Source organism: Geotrypetes seraphini, chromosome 18 (genome assembly GCF_902459505.1).
Source record: "Geotrypetes seraphini chromosome 18, aGeoSer1.1, whole genome shotgun sequence".
Taxonomy (NCBI): domain Eukaryota; kingdom Metazoa; phylum Chordata; class Amphibia; order Gymnophiona; family Dermophiidae; genus Geotrypetes; species Geotrypetes seraphini.
The window spans coordinates 6,433,368-6,445,920 of record NC_047101.1 but is presented as its reverse complement, the minus strand read 5'-3'; the positions used below and the strand labels follow the sequence as shown (position 1 = coordinate 6,445,920).

At 43.7% G+C, this 12,553-nt stretch overlaps 1 protein-coding gene across 1 annotated transcript in view; it reads left to right on the top strand.

Annotated features, from left to right (window-relative positions):
- SH3RF2 (SH3 domain containing ring finger 2) overlaps positions 1-12,553 on the top strand; it is a 241,127-nt gene that overhangs the window by 59,453 nt on the left and 169,121 nt on the right. The window contains exon 2 of the mRNA XM_033926931.1: positions 12,276-12,415. The gene's annotated coding sequence lies outside the window, so the exon portion shown is untranslated. The remainder of the gene's footprint in view (positions 1-12,275; positions 12,416-12,553) is intronic.

The following is a 12,553-nucleotide window of genomic DNA, read 5'->3' as shown; positions in this document are numbered from 1 at the left end:
TACCCTATAACCAACCAGCAGCATTGGCAGCAATCTAGACAGGCTGCTTCACAGCCTGGGCTGTCCCTCTGCTGCGTTGCTGATGACATCATCAGTGATGCGGCAGAGGAACGGCCCAGGCCGCAAAGCAGCCTGTCTAGATTGCTGCCGATGCTGCCGGTTTATTATAAGGTTTTTATTTCTGTCTTGTGGTTTGGAGGGGAGGGAGAGATGGGGCAGTGGGAGGGGCGGGGGGGATGCATTGCGGCGGTGGGGGGATAGAAAGATGCTACATGGGGAGATGGGAGGAAGGGAGGGATAGAAGCTGCAAGGGATGGTAGGGAGGGATAGAAAGATACTGCACAAGGGGATGGGTGAGAGGGAGAGGAAAGATGCTGCACATGTAGGGGAGAGAAAGGAAAGAGGAAGGGCGAGATGGTCATGTGCATACCCCGAAAATAAGACCTAGTGCCTTTTTTGGGCCCCAAATGAATATAAGGCAGTGTCTTATTTTCGGGGAAAAAGGTAGACGAAGTTGATTTTGGTTTGCATTCAAATCATTCCCAATAGAAACTGGGCATGTGTCGGACTGCCTAATCCAAAGAGCAGGAGAGCATTAAAATGAAAGCACTTAGCAGCCTTGAGCATCAACCACAAGTTAACTGGGCCAAGCTGTTTTGTTATCACGAGCCACCTTTTATGTGAGAACATAAACAACTTTTGTAATACCCTTTGACAGTACATTAAGGTAGTGTGCGGTTGCCGGATGGATGCATTCAGAATTTAGGGTTGCCAGCTGGCTTCAGATTTGTCCAATAGATTGATCCAGTCCCGAGCCGACTCCACTGCATTCAAGGACTTGGTAGTCTTGCCTTCCTTCGGGAATGAAATTGAGAAATCAGGATGCATCCAAGATTAAATCAACCGTGTGGGAGAATCTGAAGCCAATTGGCAACCCCTACGTCAATGCAATAAAAATCATGGAACTTAGTTTACTTAGTTTTAATTGAGGGATTATTGTGGCTTTGAATGTTAGGAATTATCAGGAAACAAGGAAAACAAAAATTAAAATGTTATAATGTCCTTGTATCACTCTATGGTATGGCCGCACTTTGAATACTGTGGGCAATTTTGGTCGCCATATCTGAAAAAAGATGTAGCGGAATTAGAAAAGGTAAAGAGAAGGGCGATGAAAATGATAAAAGGGATGAGATGACTTCCCTATGAGGAAAGGCTCTTCAACTTGGAGAAGAGACAGCTCAGGGGTGATATGATAAAGGTCTATAAAATACAGAGAAGAGTGGAAGAGGCAGATGTAAGTCACCTGTTTACTCTTTCCAAAAATACTAGGACAAAGGGGCATACGATGAAGCTACTACGTAGTATATTTTAAACAGACCAGAGAAAATATTTCTTCACACAACATATAATTAAACTCTGGAATTTGTTGCCAGAGAATGTGGGGAAATCATTTAGCTTAGCAGAGTTTAAAAAAGGTTTGGATAATTTCCTAAGCGAAAAGTCCATGGGCCATTATTGAGATGGCTTGGGGAAATCCACTGCTTATTCCTAGGATAAGCAGCATAAAATTAGTTTTACTACTTGGGATCTAGCTACGTACTTGGGACCTGGGTTGGCCACTGTTGGAAACAGGAGACTGGGTTTGATGGACCTTCGGTCTGTTCCAGTATGGCAGCTCTTATGTGAGCCAAGTATAGGACAATCAAGCTATTGTGACATCACTGCTAAGGTTGGCTCTTAGGCATTGGTGGAATGAGGCATTATGACATCACAGTATCTGCTCTGGACACCAGAGACTGTCATTCTTTAGTGTCTATGTCAACCTCAGTCCTTCTCCACCAGCATTCTTCAATGCAAGGCTCCTGTCTGTCCCAGTGGGTTCACAATCCTATCCATTATAGAATATTTGACTCTTTGATTCCGCTTAATGGGAATTCCTTTAGGTCCTGCTATTCAAGAATTACAATTCACAAATTAACATTTCCTTCTCTGAAAGGTATTAAAAGCACTGTGAAGCTTAGTAAATCTTTTACTTTTAAATTGGTGAAAATTTGGACTGGACTTCCAGATTCTTTAAGACGGGTAGATCAATTATTTCAATTGCAAAAAATGTTTAAAACCTGGTTGTTTTCACAATAGTTAATTTGATTTTAGCCGTCGTGTAGTAATTTTTTCTAACTTTTTCCATCCATCTAATCTAACCGTTTTTATCCCACAGTTTTTACTTGTTCTGTTTCATTTTTTAATGAACTGTAAACCGAGTCGAGCTCCTTAGGGAGTAGATTCGGTCTATAAAATGAAGATTAGATTAGATCTAATGTACCTGGGGCAATGGGGAAATTAAGAGCTCATTTTACTAAGGTGCTACTAGCATTTTTAGCGCACGCAGGAAATTACCGTGCGCTACCCGGCTAGAACTAACGCCAGCTCAATGCTGGCGTTAAGGTCTAGCGCGCACAGCAAAGCCCTAACGCAGCTTAGTAAAAGGAGCCCTCAGTGACTTGCCATTGGAACGTTAAAAAAAATTAAGACAGAAGTTATAATAATAAACACACAGCGTGTCTTCGCTCCCCGTCGACCGGAGAAAAGAGACTTTGTAAAAATACCCATTGTGCCTGTGAAGAAAGCTGCCAACAGTCTCGAGGGGAAAAAAAAAAAAAAAAAAGCTCATTTTTCACTGGAAATGAAAACAGCCTTGTCGACGTAGTGATCTGAATTTTCAAAACCGTGTCGAAAATCCCCAGTCAAGGAGAGTCGTCGTTTCATTTTGTGTCTGTGTTTTCTACTTTTTTTTATTTCTTCCGAAAAGTGCCTCCCTTCTGGCAGAACCCAGGCACAAAAATCCAGACGGCAACTCGGCACAAGAGGTCCAACGTACTGGAGCACTCTAAGATAGAATTTACACAAGTTTTATGGCGCATTTAGAACATAAGAAGCGCCATCTCCGGATCAGACCTTCGGTCCATCGAGTCCGGCGATCCGCACACGCGGAGGCCCGGCCAGGTGTACACCTGGCGTCATTTTAGTCACCCATATCCCTCTCTGCCTCTCGTAAGGAGATGTGCGTCTGGTTTGCTTTTAAATCCTAGAACGGTGGATTCCACAACCTCCTCCGGGAGAGCATTCCAGGGGTCCACCACTCGTTGCGTGAAGCAGAACTTCCTGATATTTGTCCTGGACTTGTCCCCCCTCAGCTTCAGTCCATATCCTCTTGTCCGTATCGCAATCTCAGCTCTGGAATGTTGCTACTCTTTGGATTCTGGAATTTTGCTATTCTTTGAGATTCTGCCTGAAATCTTGATACTGTTTGGGGTTCTAGAATCTTTTGTTACTCTTTGGGATTCTGGAATGTTGCTACTCCATTGTAATATCACTGATGAGGTTGGCTCTGAGGCACTGTGGAATGAGGCATTATAAGAACCGCCATCTCCGGATCAGACCTTTTGGTCCATCAAGTCCAGCGATCCGCGCACACGGAGGCCCAGCCAGGTGTACACCTGGCGTAATTTTAGTCACCCATATCCCTCTATGTCTCTCATAAGGAGATGTGCATCTAGTTTGCTTTTAAATCCTAGAACGGTGAATTCCACAATAACCTCCTCTGGGAGAGCATTCCAGGTGTCCACCATTCGTTGCGTGAAGCAGAACTTCCTGATATTTGTCCTGGACTTGTCCCCCTCAGCTTCAGTCCATGTCCTCTTTAATGTGAATTAACCCCCTTGCTTGGAGTTCATGTCAATACATAAATAACATTCCCTAAAACAGGGGTGTGAAAGTCCCTCCTCAAGGGCCGCAATCCAGTCGGGTTTTCAGGATTTCCCCAATGAATATGCATGAGATCTATTAGCATTACAATGAAAGCAGTGCATGCAAATAGATCTCATGCATATTCATTGGGGAAATCCTGAAAACCCGACTGGATTGCGGCCCTCGAGGAGGGACTTTGACACCCCTGCCCTGCTCTCCCTTAGTACGCCACTGGCCATTTGGTCTTTGGTACACCGTCAATAGTGCGCAAAACAAATGCGCTCCAGTCAAATGCACGCTGGGATTTTCAGGCCGCCATTGTAAGTGTAGTGGGGGGGTTGCAGCAATCTTCTACTTCAGAGCGCATCGGCATTAAACACCCCCCTTAGAGCATGTCACCCCCCTCATAGTGCGTTGGCAAAGCACAGCACACACCCCCTCAATGAGAGCGCGAGTGTAGTGGGGAGTCCCCCCCCCCTCCACACCTCCCCTCAGAGCGCATACGGGAAGGCATAGGGCGGCAGAGCGCGAGGAGAGTGCAAGTTGTAAGTGTAGTGGGGTGGGGGGTTCCCCTACACCCTCTCGACGAGAGTGCGAGTGTAGAAGGGGGTTCCCCCCCTAACCCCACCCCAACCCCACTTCAGAGTGCAAACAGGAAGGCGGTGCGCAGAGCAGAATTGTCAGCACGCCAATGTCCTGGCGGTGCATTTGATGGGTCACCTTGGCCTTTATAGGGCTTCTTTTTTCTACGTTCCTCTGCTATTACATCTTTATTCAATAAAGCCATTAGTTGGGCACATAAGGGGGGGTTTTTTTCTCGTGTACGTAAGAGCTGCGGGAGTTCCTTCACTACAAGATTCATCGTGCTGTTAATGCACACCGATCGGCCGAAGCTACCCAGGGGCTATTCCGCTCATCTGGAAGACCATCCTGTTCTAACATCGCCTCTCTCCCCATATAAAGGGGTCAGGGCGAGGCTGTCACACAAGCCCTAGCAGACGATAACGAAATCTGTACTTACAAAGATGCGATGCAAAATGAGACTAGGGAGAAGATTTCATTTCTTCTACTTCAGTGGTGCGATCTCGTTTGTATAATCTGAACTGGGAGGGGGAGATTAAGTAAAAGAAAGGTGACTCTGACCTTTATTGTCTAAGAAAGCAAATGAATGTAGGGCTGGCAGGCTCTCGTTCCGTTCTAATTTCCATGACATTGCAGTGCTCATTTGGGAAACATGAAAAATAGGATTTATTCAATTCTTCCAAGTGATTGGCAAGGACTTGGGTTACTTGGTGAGATACAGGATGATTGAAATTCCAAGCTGCCTCCTGTATAATTTATTGAAAAGAGAGAGCCGTCAACCACAGTTACGGATAAACTACAGTATACAGGTCTGCAGCTCCGTGCTATTTTTGCGTGCATGATTTCATGACCCGTCTTTTGCCATGAATAAAATATTTTAATGAAAAAAAAAAAAGTTCAGATAATGTTAGTTGGATAGAAACATAGTTTAGCAAACCAAGGAAGATATCTTGTCTCAAACTACAGCAGAAACCAAAAGAAACTCTGTGGAATGACGATGTTCCTCAATGGACTTTATTTGAAAATGTCAAAGTTCCAAAGGTACACTAAAATCATCCACATAAAAGCTTTAAAGGACCTAGTCCGCTAGGGATGCAGGACCAACACGCTCCGCGTTTCGACAAAAAGTCTTCTTCAGGGGTCCTAATATGTGGCGAGCCGGAAGTGAGGCACTGCTTGCAAGAAAGGCAAGCGAGATGTCTAAAACAACATGATGGCATCGACCATTTGCTTGAAAGATTTAAAACCTGTATTCCCAACAGGGATCCAAGTTTCGGCACTTAAAAAGTTTCAAATTTAATAATAATTTGATTAATCGCTTAATCTAAATTCTAAGCGATGTACATAATAATAAAATTACAAAATAAGGGGAATAATACAGTAAATAACAAAACTAAGACTAACGAGACTTGACAAATTTAACGAAACTAGGAACATAAGGGAGGAGATGGATAAGAGTTACAATTTGTTTAAAAGTTATAGAAACAAATAAGGGAGATACATAAGGAGAGGGAAGATAAAAAATTACTTCAGTAAAATTGTAGAGAAAAAAATAAAATTAATTAGAAGACTAAATGACTAATTTACAAAGGCATCTTTAAAGAGAAAGCTCTTTAGTTTACCCTTGAATTTTTCTATATTGGGTTCTTCCCTTAAGTGGCTAGGGAGAGAATTCCAAGTTTGGGGGGCCGTGACTGAAAAGATCAATTGTCGTCTAGTATTAATAATTCTAAGAGAAGGAATCGTCAGCAAATGCTGTTCAGCGGATCTTAATGTTCTATTGGAAGTGTATGGAATTAGTAACTTGTAGATGAAAGCCGGAGTTTTAAAAAGAAGGGATTTAAATGTGAGCAGACATAGTTTATATGTTACCCGATGAGCAACTGGAAGCCAGTGCCTTCTTCAGGGGACAAATGAAAAGCCGGCACTCGCTAATTGGAAAAGTCCTGCTGGTCAACATGCGCTTTAGGGGAAAAAAACGTGTCGTGTCTTCACATGTCTTTGTTTGCTAGAGCTGGATAGAAATGCAAGGTAAGAAGTGCAAGCTTTTGTTTTTTCTTGCATTTATTCTGCCGTATTTCCTTCTCTTCCCCAGGGGTACAAAAGCTTCATGGCTAGTTCACTAAGGGTCAGTGGCGTAGAGAGGATGAATGGCACCTGTGCTCGGAGCAGAGGCGGGGGCAGGGGGGGTACCCTTCCCCGCCCTCTTCTCTGCCTCCTGCTCTATCCCGCCCACTCCGCCCACGCAACTCCCCCCTCTCTTTCTTCCCCGCACCCGTTTAATTTTCCTAGCGCAAGCAGCATTTACGAACTTGCTGCCCGCATCGTGTCGGCTCTTCCTCTGACGTCGCTTTCTAGACGCGGGAGCCAGAAATGACGTCGGAGAGAGCCAACGCCGACGGCGGGCAGAGAGCACATCCCTGGCTCGTTTAGATGCCTGCAATTCTACGAGCTGTACGACTGGCATAGGTGCGTACGTCCAGTGGTTACGTGTGCTGATACCGCGGGTTACACCACTGTTCTCTAATGGAAGCTAGAAGTGGGCAAACATCGGACTCTCCTTGGAGTTACGCGAGTACTCGCATTGGATGAATATGACTGGTACCCACATAACTGCTGTGCCCCCCCCCCCCCCCCCGCACACACACACACAACTCTGCCCCAGCACAAAATGGGCGGTGCCACAGTTGTCACAACCAAAGGTCAGCAACATTGCTCAGTTACGCACTGCTCCATGTTTGCAGCTGGTCTTCCCAGCATGGTTGAAGTCCTCTTAAATCACATTGGCTTTTTAAAAAACATTTCAAATACAATTCCTTGTATATAAGGAGGAGTAAATTAATTAGAGGCATAGAGGCGGATTTAAATTATTATTTTCATTGGGAATCATATAAATAGTGGCCATGATCCTAGGGATTATTGGTTACAGTTTGAGACGGAAGTAGGCTTGCAGGGCTCACATTTACATTCGGTTTCGTTTCTCCAAGTCATTTTTAGGATGTACCACCACTGGGATATTGGCTAAGACACCCAGTCCCTTGGATAAGAAGTCAGAATGGGACAAAACAAAGGCCTTTGTAGAAATGGACATCAGTATGAGCCTTTAATAAATCAACGAGAACCTCTGGCTCAGGCAAAATCTCAAACCTGGGTGACCAGCCGCAGACATAAGTCTAGGTGAGAATTGCCTCGTACGTCATATAGTCCATGGAACAATTAATAAGCCGGTGAATAAAAATACACTCCCAATGAAAAAATTCAGACTTGTACACCAAGGGAAAAGGGTGAAAAAGGCACAATAATACATACACTCCCTAAAAAACTACCAAAATGTATAAAGTGCACAACGAATAAAATAACAGTAAAAATAGCTCATTCTCAAGTGCAATTCTGAAAAAGAGCAAATTCAATATAAAGCTGAAAAATTAAATACAAAGTGCGTCAGCTCTTGTTTCATGTTGTTTTAATTGTTGTTTCGGGAGGGAATGTTTCCAAGTTTATTAGAAAAATTTGATTAATCGCCTATCACATTTCCTAGGCGATGTACAATCTCATTAGAAATCATTTGGGGTGACAAATATAACAAACAATATTCAAAGTGAGTTAAAAATAATAATTACAGGCATTGCTATACATAATTTCTACATATCATTTCAAGGCAAAGGAAAGATTATTAAAGGTTTACAATCAATATTAATTTAATTTATTTACATTTAAGGAAAAAACAATAGGAGGGGTAACAAATAAAATTAATATTTAATATATAGAATAAAAAATGAAAAGTAAAAAAGTTTTTAGAATATAAAATTTATGCATTAAAAGCATAAATTTTGCATAATAATGCACGCTGTTTGCGGAGAGATCATGCGCGCGATGAACAACACTGAGAAATTAAACAAATTTAGGGAGGGGGGGTTCCTTTTGCTTCAGGCTAAAAATGACATGCACATCCTCCAGGAATAGTTGGAGGACATTGTTCTTTTCCTAATGATGCATTTCATTAATATGTAATTTTTTCTGAGTGGTTTTTTGTCCGTCGACGCGTAAGTTCTGCATTTTGAACTGTGCAGCTACCTGATCCGTATCTTGTTTATTTCATTTTCTCTACCCTTCTCCCAGGGGAGCTCAGAACGGTTTACATGGATTTATTCAGGTAATGTAATGTAATGTAATTTATTTCTTATATACCGCTACATCCGTTAGGTTCTAAGCGGTTTACAGAAAATATACATTAAGATTAAAATAAGAAAGGTACTTGAAAAATTCCCTTACTGTCCCGAAGGCTCACAATCTAACTAATGGACCTGGAGCAATGGGAAGATGAAGTGACTTGCCCAGGGTCACAGGGAGCAGTGTGGATTTGAACCCACAACCTCAGGGCGCTGAGGCCGTGGCTTTTAACCACTGTGCCACACTCGCCCCCTCTTGTGCTTTGTTTACCAGATGGACCGTATGATTTTTTTTTTTTTTTTTTGCTTAAGAGTCAAATTTTATTTACTGTGTATTTTGCACATTCGTTGTTGTTTTTCTGGCAGTGTGTACCTTGGGGCACTGAGCTCACTCTGATAATTGTACCCAGTAACCTCAAATGGAAAACAATTACTGTAGTGAAATCCTCTCAAGTACGGTGAACAAATGGATACTGTCTGTTTTGCATGCTAACGAAAATGGGCTTAATTAATCACAGAAGGAGTACACTTGACAGAAAATTTGCTGCTTTATATAACAGAAAAAATTAATTTAATTTTTTTTTTTTGCTAAAGTGCGTCATCAATATGTCTGAAAATTATTTTATACTGATGGAGTTGGCAGGGAGAATTCAGTGAGCAGAAAGATTTTGAGACTTGACAAAAAGTTTCTAATAAAATATCAGGTCTTCGAAAAATCTCCATTTTTGAGTGTAGAGGTGAAGCAAATACACTTCTCCCTCCATATACACGGGGGATAGGTGCAGAGCCGGCCCACGAACAGGGAACAATCACGAATCATTTTTGGAGCCAGCTCTGACCCACTCCCGACTCCCTCCTGTGTCCCCTTATCTGGTGGTCCAGCGGTGATGCGGGGCAGCAGCGATCTTCCTATGCTCCAGCCTCATGCAAAGCCATCATCAAAATGGCTGCCGTGAGTTCCTGTTGTAGTCTCGAGACCAAGAGGCACAACTTAGCATCTAGAAGGTTCTATAAGGTACACTGACAACTGTGCACAGGACAATGGCGTGCCGTCAATTGTGCTAGAGTTAGGGTAAATTTTAGGGTTCCCGTAATTCTCATCTAAACCTTACCCTAACACTAGATAGCAAGTGAACATTATAAGTGTATTGGGGGGGTGTTTCCCTCCTCCCCACCCCCTCAAAAAGTCAAAATAGTATCCACTGTATGGAGCAGAATTGACGGTGCGCCTTTGATGGGTTACCGTTCTATAATGGCTCAATGGGTCACGCAAGCCATGATAGAATACTACTGCAAGGCCACATTGGCACCCCAAGAGGTAGGTGTGCCTACTTTTTACAGATCAATGGCTGGCATAAGTGGGTACGCCCAAGTGCACCTTGCAATGCACACAACTGAACGTATTCTATATGTTGTGAACATAACCCACGACATGCCCACGCACTACCCATGGGCATTCTCCCTCACATTTGCACATTAACCCCCAGATCCCATATATGGCACCCAGATTGCGTGATGAAATGTGAGCGTGCTTCTGAGATGTTTGCACAAGAATTGATAAAATTACAAGCTGAGGACCATTGATTGGGTGCCAATAGGCAGCTGTTGAGGTTCACTGGCACTCATTAAAATCTGCACACCCATTTGGATGCAGGTTAATCTTCATTGTAAACCTCTTTGAACCTCACGGTATAGCGGTATATAAGAAATAAAAAAAAATAATAATAATTAATAATTAATTAATTAATAATTAAAAGGCAGGGCACCTGACTCCCACAGTGTGTATTCCAAAAGGGCACTTGGCCATGGGCATTCCAAAAGCGACACGCACCTAACGTGGGCCCCAGCGTTTATCGCAACAGGTTTCAGCGGGCACAAGTCTGGTGCGCAAAGTTTGGGCGTGGGAATTGGCGCTAAAACACAGTTCTGTGAAAGGCACATTCTTTTTGTAAAATAGCGCTTAGCGCCAGTCTTTTTTGGGCATTCATTTTTGAGTGCAATGTACAGAATTTCCATCTAAGCGACTTAAGTGCTTTGTTTATGGACTAGCCCTTTGCACGTATGCCCCATTGCTTGCCAAGTATCGATGTTAGGCACGCACATTAGCGTTAGCAGGGCGCACTATTGGCGCTTAATTTGAGGCACCAGTTTCCAGACTTGTCTTTTGCGCGTTCCCTGTCACCTGAAGAGCTGATTAAAGAAACCAGAATTTTCTAGTAGCAAATGTGGAAGTGCTCCACGGGGAACTGGCTCCCTCCAAACGCAGGTGACTTTGTCAACCTTGTTTTTAATGTTAGGTCAATGTAGAAATCACAGGAGAACTGATCTAACGTGACCTAACAGTTAGTAAATCTAAGAAGCATTACACGCTCCTCTCTTAGAATAACTAATGTATATCTTCATTAGGATCTCCTTCTTGTCTCCAGCATTCCAGCTGCAATTTCAGTCAAGACTAAATGAATCGGATCAGCATGTACTGATTTCTTTAGATAGAGAGAATAGCTAACTTCTGGCTGCTACCAGCATGTTAATGACCCATGCCACACCTGCGTTTGCATTTACCTTTTTAATAGCAGCAGACAGCATGCATTATCAGGTAATTATCATGTTAACAGCTAGCGCAGTTCAGTAAACAGGCCCTATGGTTTCTATGAATGTATTTTAACAAATAGATATGTACCCACTGGAGGCAGCTATGAGGGCTGTTAGAGGCACCTGTTTTTACGTGCCAAGAATGTGTCTATTTAGAGCCTACTCTATTAAAAAAAAATAGGAGTCTAATTTTCTTTCTAGAATACTAGCCCAACTAGTTACGAGGGCTGATTAAAAAGTAATGAGACTGCCTCTGTTTTTCTTTCCGAGAAGTAGACGGGGCAATGCTGTTCTTTGTGACAGGGTGAAGCTCCTGTCACTGGCCAGCAGAGGGAGCCTGAGCAGTGGGAAAGGAGCTCATTTGCATACATGAGCTGCAATGATACCTGGGAGCTGTCCACTCACCCTGAGTGGAAAATGGTGCTGAAAAGAACAACTCCAGGATAGAGAGATGGGAAAAAGCTCCCTCAGATGCTAGGTGACACTTTAGGGGAGGAATGTTGGCTTTGGCCTAAGCCTTTAAACCAGCCTGTTCTGTAGAGCTTGGAGCACAGAGAGGGCTCAAATCTGATGATTAATAGAGGGCCTGGTGGAGAGAAGGAGACTGAGCAACTGGGAGAGTTCTCATGTTGTGAAAACTGAACAACTGGGAGAGTCCTCAGGGCATGTGGCAGGGAGAAGATAACTGAGTGATTAGGAGTGGGTCCAGAAGAAGTAGTAGTAGTCAGAGGTCCCAGTAAAGCTTGGAGTGACCAGAGAGTACTCAAGTTTGATGACCGGTGGAGGGACCGTAGAAGAGTTCTAGGACCCGTGGGGACGCAGAAGGCTGGGGATCAGAGGACTGGCGATGGCCCCACAAGAACTAGAAGAGTTTGAGGTCATAGACTGATGGGAACTGGTGAGTGACCAGCAGAGGGACCGGTGGGGCTGGTGGCGACCAGCAGAGGGACTGGTAATGGTGCAAGAAGTAGCCTGAAGAGCCCCCTTATAACTCCATTGTATTATATAACATCTTTCTTCTCTCATGTATTCTTTCCCCATGCTTCTCCAATTCATGATGTAACTTCATTCTTCTTGCATTTTGTAATTCGCTGATTGTCCAGCCTTCTTTCTATGTGAACCGCCTAGAAGTCAGTTTGACTATGGCGGTATAGAAAAATAAAGTTATTATTATTATTATTATAGATCATTGGCTGAAGGTGTCTGTCAAGTGACCGGCAGAGGGACTTGCAAGGCCGGTGGTGACCAGCAGCGAGACTGGTAATGGTAGCAGAAGCTGCCCGAAGACCCGGAAGCAATGAGGGTTGGAGAGGACTTGGTAAAGTGTAAGAAACCCTGGGACTGACAGTGGCTAGAGAGGGACCGGCAGAGGGGCCAGTGGCGACCAGCAAAGAGACTGGGAATGGTACCAGAAGCTGCCCAAAAACCTAGAAGTCCAGGGAGGGTCGGAGAGGACCTGGTAG